This window comes from Octodon degus, unplaced genomic scaffold, assembly GCF_000260255.1.
Source record: "Octodon degus isolate 3935 unplaced genomic scaffold, OctDeg1.0 scaffold00001, whole genome shotgun sequence".
NCBI classification, from domain to species: domain Eukaryota; kingdom Metazoa; phylum Chordata; class Mammalia; order Rodentia; family Octodontidae; genus Octodon; species Octodon degus.
Genome location: NW_004524577.1, coordinates 30,268,791 through 30,276,823, shown reverse-complemented (window position 1 = coordinate 30,276,823; position 8,033 = coordinate 30,268,791).

Genomic DNA, 8,033 nt, shown 5'->3' with positions numbered 1-8,033 from the left:
GATGTTGAAGTTACTTTTGTGTTGAAGAATTAAAAACAATCACACTTCATTAAATTGTTATAAATTAGCTCTTAAGTGGGCTTAAATGACTTGGAATTGATCTCTTTGGGGGACTCTTGCCAGTGTCCATTTTCTGCACCTTTCTCCTAACATTTTGCCTCCAGTTGGGTTCTTTTCTCTATCAAGCTAAATGACTTGGACACATTTAGCATTTAGCATTTCATTTGGATTATTTATTTCACTTTGTATAAGAACCATTTCCTAATGTGCTATTATAACCTTGGGTGTAATGTAGTCAGAAATTTTGTCCTGCTAATGCTTTTATAATGATAACTGTTATACCTTTTTGGAGTAGATAAAGCTAACTAGTTTCTATTAAGGCCAACTAGTTGGTGAGAATATAACTCTATTTCTTAATACAGGTAGTATAGTTCTGGACCACATAAATACATTAATTTTCTATCTAGAAATTCCTAGATGACCTAAGATTGATGAAAGGATAGCACTAAAAAAAGTTAACATTTTGTATTATGGTACATTGTTGGACAGTTTATTATTTCAAAAATCTCTAATGACAGAAGTGTTTTCTGATTTTCTTATTTTTGGGATGTTGATTTTTGAATCTTTTTGTACTCCTCTTTGTTGATGTTTTTCTTTTACCAACACTTCTCTACTCCTTGCACAACCTTATTGCTTTAATTCTGAAAGCATATGCTGTTATCATATTCCTGCTTAGGTTTATGCTTATATACACCTATTGGGAATTTGAATTTGCATTCCAACCTCCATGCAAAAGAATGTATTCCATCCTTCATCATTTCTGCTGTAAACCTAAACATCTGATCTTTCTCATCAAAAACAGTAATTTAAAAATCTTAAAAAACAACTGCATAGGGGCCAGGGAGATGGCTCAGTGGAATAAGCATTTCCCTGGCAAACAGAAGGGCCTGAGTTCAATCCCCGGTTCTGGAAAAAAAAAAGAAATAAAAAAAAGAACAAATGAAAATACAATTTACACAATGGGAAAAAATTGTGCCAGTGATTCTTCATAGAGTTTTTTTTTTTCGGTACTTTAGGGAAGGGTCTACAGGGTGTTCAGGGTCTCACTACTAGATCAGACTCATAGTGATCCGCCTGTTTACAGCCTCCCAAGAGCTGGGATTACAGGCACGCGTCACCACACCCAGTCTCAATTGCTGTCTCAGCATGCCTTGGGGGCGGGGCCGGCATGACAGGTCAGGGGATCGAACCCTTGGCCCCTGTGCATGCTTGCAGGTGCTTTAATCCACTGAGCTATCTGGCTGGTCCTACTAATAGAGTATTAACATCTAGAGTAACACTCCAGCCCCCAAAATAAAAGACTCAATCAAATAAGGGAAGTAGAATTAATAAACACTTAATAGAAGTATAAATTACCAGTAAAAACATGAAGAAATTCTCCATATTATTTTATTTTAGAGAAGTGTAAATGAAAACAAAGCTGAAATTACATTGTATCCAGGAAAGAAAGACCATCATCAAGCAATTAAATAATAACAAGTGCTGGAGAGGCTATAGGAGAAAAGATACCCTTTTATAAATTGATGGTAGTGTAAACTAGTACAACCTCTGTGGGAATCAGTATAGAGAATCCTCAGTATGGAAATTTCATTTGCTCTAACTACTCCTCTTCTGGATATTTTCCTGAGAGAGTTAAAGCAATTATAATATTAAAGTGATACATGCATACCCGTGTCATGGTAACATAGTTCCTAACAGCAAAATCTTGGAAGTGTCCTTTATGTCCATCAGCAGATGAATGAATAAGGAAAATATGATATTTATACACAATGAAAAACTACACTGCCATAAAGAAAGGTAAACTTGAGTCATTTGTAGGAAATGGGTGCGCCCTGAGACCATAATTTGAAGTGAAAAAAATCAAACAGATAAACTTGAATGCTGCATGGTTTCTTATATGAGAAACCCAAAACAGAAGTGAAGAGCAAAATAAAAGATAGATAACACGAAGTAGAAAGGAGGGTATCCAGAGATGGGAGGAGAGGAAGGGATGGAGGTGCAAAAAGAAACTGCGGTGCCGTTTCATAATGTAAACATCATGTGCTCAATCATGCATACAAAAGGATGGTTATCAAAGATGGAGAAGAGAAAAGGAAGAGAAAAGGGATAAGCAATTAAAGTGTTATGTTCCTGCACCAACTTTCCACAAGAAATGTAAACATCATGTACTACACATGTGTACTAACAACTAATAAAAAATGAACCAAGAAAAAGTGGAAAATCTTATTTGTGTAAATTTTTCACAATTGCACACGAAGTTAAGCACACCTATCACTACAAAGAAAATGCTAACCCAGACAATCTAATAGGTGAATTCTACTGGCATTTCAAGGAAGAGATAAAGCACATTTAAAAGATTTTTGCAGATAGGAGTTGTAAAAGATCCAATTCCTGTAGTTATCTATGAGGTTACTTTAAATAGATATGATGCCCTGATATGTGCGTTTTGAGATATGAAAACAGTAGACAAACTAAGGGTAGACTGATGGCATATATTGCAAATCACATGCAAAATATAAATGTTAAATCCTGCAAAATAGGAAAAACAATATATGCTAAACTCTTTACATAACAATACAACGTTGGTTTAATATTTTTGAAGAACCAATAAATTTATAATTTTAATATTAATGAATAAAATAGAATCTCAGCAAACAATAATTCACTAAATTCATCATCAATTTATAATAAAAGTTCCAGCACACACAAAATTACTTATCAACCTACTGAAAGAACTACATTAATTAACCTGATAAAATGACATTTTCAAAAATGTACAGCAAACATAGAAATATGACTATGCATATGATCAGGAGTTTGACTCATGGATGAAATCAAGCACTTTGAACTTTTTCAGAAACACTATGAAAAGCATTAAAAGATTTAAAAGAGATTATATGTCCTTTTTGAGAAGATATTTGGATGAGATATAGTTAAGGAAAATTATGGAAAGTAATCTATGATGTGATGCACAATTGAAATACATATAAATTTGTAGCTTTCAAAAATAGAGAAATATGAGGATTTAAAGTGAAATAAAGTTGAGGTGTCTGATATTCCTTGGTTCTTTATGTATTCTCTTATTTCTTCCATAACACATTGTTTATTTTAAAATGTATGTAGTTTTATCTGCATCTCCTAATCTGTTCTGTTAATGTTCAATTATTTGTCCAATCTTACAAGTCTATTATCTATTAATCTGAACAATAGATATGAAAACAAAAATACATACTATAACAACCATTGTAATTTGCTATTGCTGTTTTAAAACTATGTACCATATATATTGTTGTATGTTAGTCTTTCTGTCTTTGTTTTTCTTTTTGTTTTTACTCCTAAAAATAAAAATATAAATAAAAAAAGTCTATTGTTTGGCCCATACCTTGACATAATCTCTATATTTTTGGTTATTGATTTTAGTTATATTGCTTTATGATCTTATGCCTGATATATTTTCAAGCCTTTTCTATTTACTTAATCTTGCCTTATTGACTAGTACATGGTCTATTTTCCAGAAAATTTTATGTGCTACTGAAAAGAATGTGTTGGGTGAAAATTGTAGATATGTATTAAGTCTACTTGTTCAAAGATTTTGTTAACCCGTTTTTTTTATGGCTGATATTTTGGCCAGTTGATCCGTTCATTTGTGATAAGACAATATTGAAGTCCCCCACTATAACTGTGCTTAGGTTTATTAACTCACCTCCTCTCTTGTGCTATAACAAAAGCTATAGCATTACTTGTGCATCCCTTTGTATGTATTGTGTTACATAGCTACTTGGAACAGAAATCAGAATATGTTAGTGCTTTCTGAATATTGTTGTTTATCATAAAATCATTGGACAGTTTAATAAAATATGGACTTCCACTTTTGGATGTAATTAAGGAATATACAATATAAAAACTTTCTCCTGGTGAGTTTCATACCCTGACAGGTTCTGGAACTTCAGGATTAAATTACTCCAAAATTACTCGGAGGAATTTCTCAGGCATGATGTTAAGTTATAATTACATAAGTGAAAGTTAATTTGATCACAATTTTGCACTGTCTTCATGCAGTAAAATCCATACTAAATTGATAAAACATAATTTCTTTTGAAAATACCATCTTAATGACTCAAACTTCTTTTAGAAAAATTTTCAAATTACAACCAGATTAAATGCAAAATCTTTCAACCTTTATTTCTACACATGTAACTGCAGTGCAACAGTTGTCTATATGTTTGTTGCAATATACTTAGTTTATTATGGTGTCTGGTATATTGGGTAAATAAATTTATTGAAAGACTTTCAATTATATATGAATGAAAATAATGATTTTTAGAATATGAAATTCCACTTTTTAAAATAGTACTATAATTGTAATAGTAAGTAATACAACTTCCTAGTGGAACCCAACACAATTTTGTATCTTAGCTATCATAATAAATCTGCACTCCTCAGCCATGATTTGTTCAAGTTCCTACTTTGTGTTATCACTATCCCTTTGTAAAACTACTGACCAGTGTGAGGAGAGAATCCAGAGATATGTGCTCTTGAATTAGCCTCTCCAAGAGCAAAATAAAATGTCTTAACTTTTTCTTAGCATCACGATTTAACCAATGAGCCAACCAGCCACAGGGATTTAACAAAAACCATGTAATTGGCATTAAATACTCCCTTAATTTAGGAGACCAATTTGGTCACATCTCCTTAATTTTTCAATTAATCACTTCAGTACCCAACTTCCTTATTTGTCAGGGAACCAGGAATCTCCCTCTTGGGGCTTCCCCTCACCCTTAATTTGTACAAGAATGTCAGCATTGTGTGTAGGACCAAAACAGTTGATATTTTTAACTAAGAAGAGAGAATTCTGGATCTTGCTGGTCTATTTCCATGACAGCTATTGCTACATTGTGTCACTTTTGAGCTTAAAAATCACTGATGCCATAAGACCAAAATGGCCCAGATTCCTGCATAGCTATTGTGACTCTATGAACATGGAGAATTTTTCAGTGTTATGCTTTGCTCATATGACTTATTCATGGGCCCATGCTTTGCCTGTTTCATAAGAGACTTCCCACTGTTTCATGTAGTTCCAGAACTGCTAAGATAAGATCAGTCCTATTTTTTAAAAAATGTGTTTAGTACAAAGTCTACAGGGTTTCACTATATAGATCATGCTCCTAGTTACTCTCCTGTTTTTCAGCCTCCCGAGGGCTGAAATTATAGGTGCACACCACCAGGCCCAGTTGCAATTGCTGTCTTAGTGTGCCCCGGGATGGGGCTGGCAAGGCATGCCGGGGATTGAACCCTGGCTGTTGTGATCTGTCTAAGAGTTGCTTTAGTCTGCTAAGCTATCTAGCCATCCCAAAGGTCAGTCTTGATTTGTCTGCCACTTTAAAAATCCATAATTTTCAGCATGTGTCACCACGCAATAAGCTAAAGTCAAAATGGATTAAAGATCTAAACATTAAAACAGAAACACTAAATCTCCTGGAAGAGAAAGTAAGAGGAACTCTTGAAGACATAAGGGTAGGCAAAGAGTTCATGAACAAAAATCAAATTGCATGGATAGTACTTGAAAGAATTAACAACTGGGACCTCCTCTTATTGACAAGTTTTGGCACATCAAAAGAAATTACCAACGAAGTGAAAAGATAACCCACAAATTAGGAAAAAAAAATCTTAACTAGTAAGCACTCAGACAAAGGTCTTCTCTCTAGAATTTATAAAGATTGATAATTGCTGTCCTCTTTTTCTACATAGGAACCAATTCTAACTCCAGCATGTATAACACTTTTTCCTCTGGCTTTAATGCTGCTTGCTTAGCCTTCTAAAACAGACTAACTTCCCTGACTAGGGATTTATCTCTATACTTGTATTCAACCACCCACAGCATGAAACTGAAGGAGGAGAAATGATCCTCTGTCTGAGCAAGCTTTGTATTCTAGCATTTGTTTTCCAGATGCTCCACTTCCTGGAAATACTTTTTACAATTAAGAAAATATTCTTTTCTATTTCCTGTCTTTGTTCTCTGCCTGGTACACATAGAATACTTTTGGTACTACATATACAGCTGGGAGTTTAGGTTTAAATTGTGTTTTCTATAGAATATCAATGTTATAGCTTGGCTGTGCCTGGCTCAGTTTAGACCGATGAGTCTCAGTGTGCTCCTCAGATCAATGCACCTGGTGTTACTTTGGGTATTACTCTGACATTAGTTTTGTAGAAATGAAAGTTCTTGAGCCTCATGCTAGATCTCCCATGTTAGAAACTTTGGAAGATTTGAGCAATTGTTTCTACAAGTGCTCTGGGAGATCATGATGAAAGCCAAGGTCTAGGCGTCACTGGTTTAGATAGCAATATGCTTTATAACTATTTCTCTTGTGGGAGGTGAAGAGCTGGCTTTTACATTCGTGATGCTGTCTTCTGAGTGTCAGAAATTCTTCAAATATGAACACACACACACACACACACACACACACACACACACACACACCTCCTCAAGTAAGTAAGCAACATTTTGTGAAAAACAGTGTAGTATAAACTAGTTTTTCTATGAGCTTTCTGTATCTATGCCTATTGGCAACTCAAAATTAGAGGCTCCCGTGTTCTCTATCTGAAATAGGCAAGAAATATAAGGAGACTCAGATAACTCATTGCATGCTGTTCTCTCTATCCTGTGTAATCCACACTGTAATCCTCCTTCCTCTTCCTCTTCTCCTTCTTCCTCTCCTCCTTCTCTTTCTCTTCCTGTTCAGCTCTTTACAACCAAGCCACCATAAATTTGTGCTAGTGCTTTTTGTGATCAGAGATATTTTTTGTTTAACAGCTGCAGGATCAAAAATTGATAGTTTGATCCATGGATATTTCATATTGATCTTAGACTCAATATGTAGCATTAGTTGGCCAAGAAAATGCTATTTTTGAAAATTTCGCTACTTCTATCCCTTTGTCTACTGTCAAAAAATATATTGCATGAGAAAAATTATGTTGGAAGAAAGAAAACACAGAAAGCAATACTGACAGTGACTACGTTTTATTTACACTAGATGACAAATTTATGGGAAAGCTATGTACCTGTCTAGCTCAAAAACTAGGACAGTCTGACTTGTAAAACTGTGGGAGATGTCACTCTGCAGCTAAGTGTACCCTTGTCTCTATCATTAAGAAAGAGTCAGAGCTCAGTGAACATTTTCATTCTCTCAGAACCAGATCTCCTCCCAGGCTGCACAGTTAATAAGAATTTCATAAGGCAGAGATTCATCTACAAATGATCTGTGCTAAAGAGGAACAGGTGCAGTTTTATGAGCAGTTATTGGGGTTTACTGGAGAAACATCTTCATTAAATTTTGCCATAAAATTTTATTTGATAATATAAATAAGCATTCATTTTTATAGTGCTTTTGAACAAATCTCTTGCTCATATTACTCCTCAGTCACTTTATCTCTTCAATATTATCTTTCCTATTTCTTTATTTATTATGCATTGGGTACAGGGCCTCTCTACGCAGCTCAGACTTGTAGTGATCCTCCTGTTTCAGCCTTCCCAGCCCTGGGATTACAGGTGTGCATGACCACGCCCAGTCTCAGTGGCCAGCATAGCGCATCTGGGGGTGGGGCCAGTGCAATGTTTGGCGTTGGGGATTGAACCCCAACTTAAGTTAATCAAAGTTTTGTGAGCTTATCATAGGTCCTGATACTAATTGTTATTGAAGCATCTTCTGTATGTTTTGAAATTTCAAAAAATGACTTGCTTTCATCTTGTCCTTTTACTATTGATTATCATAATATAGTGTATGTTTTAGAAACACATTTACTTACATAGATTTATAAAATAAAATATTTTTCACATGCTACCTGTAATGTACTGAATTCAGAAGCAGTTAACATCACTTATTTATGATTACATTTTTTATTTCACATTAATGTCAATATATTATTCTATATCTATAAGATCATCAATGATAAACATTGTTACTTTTATTTTT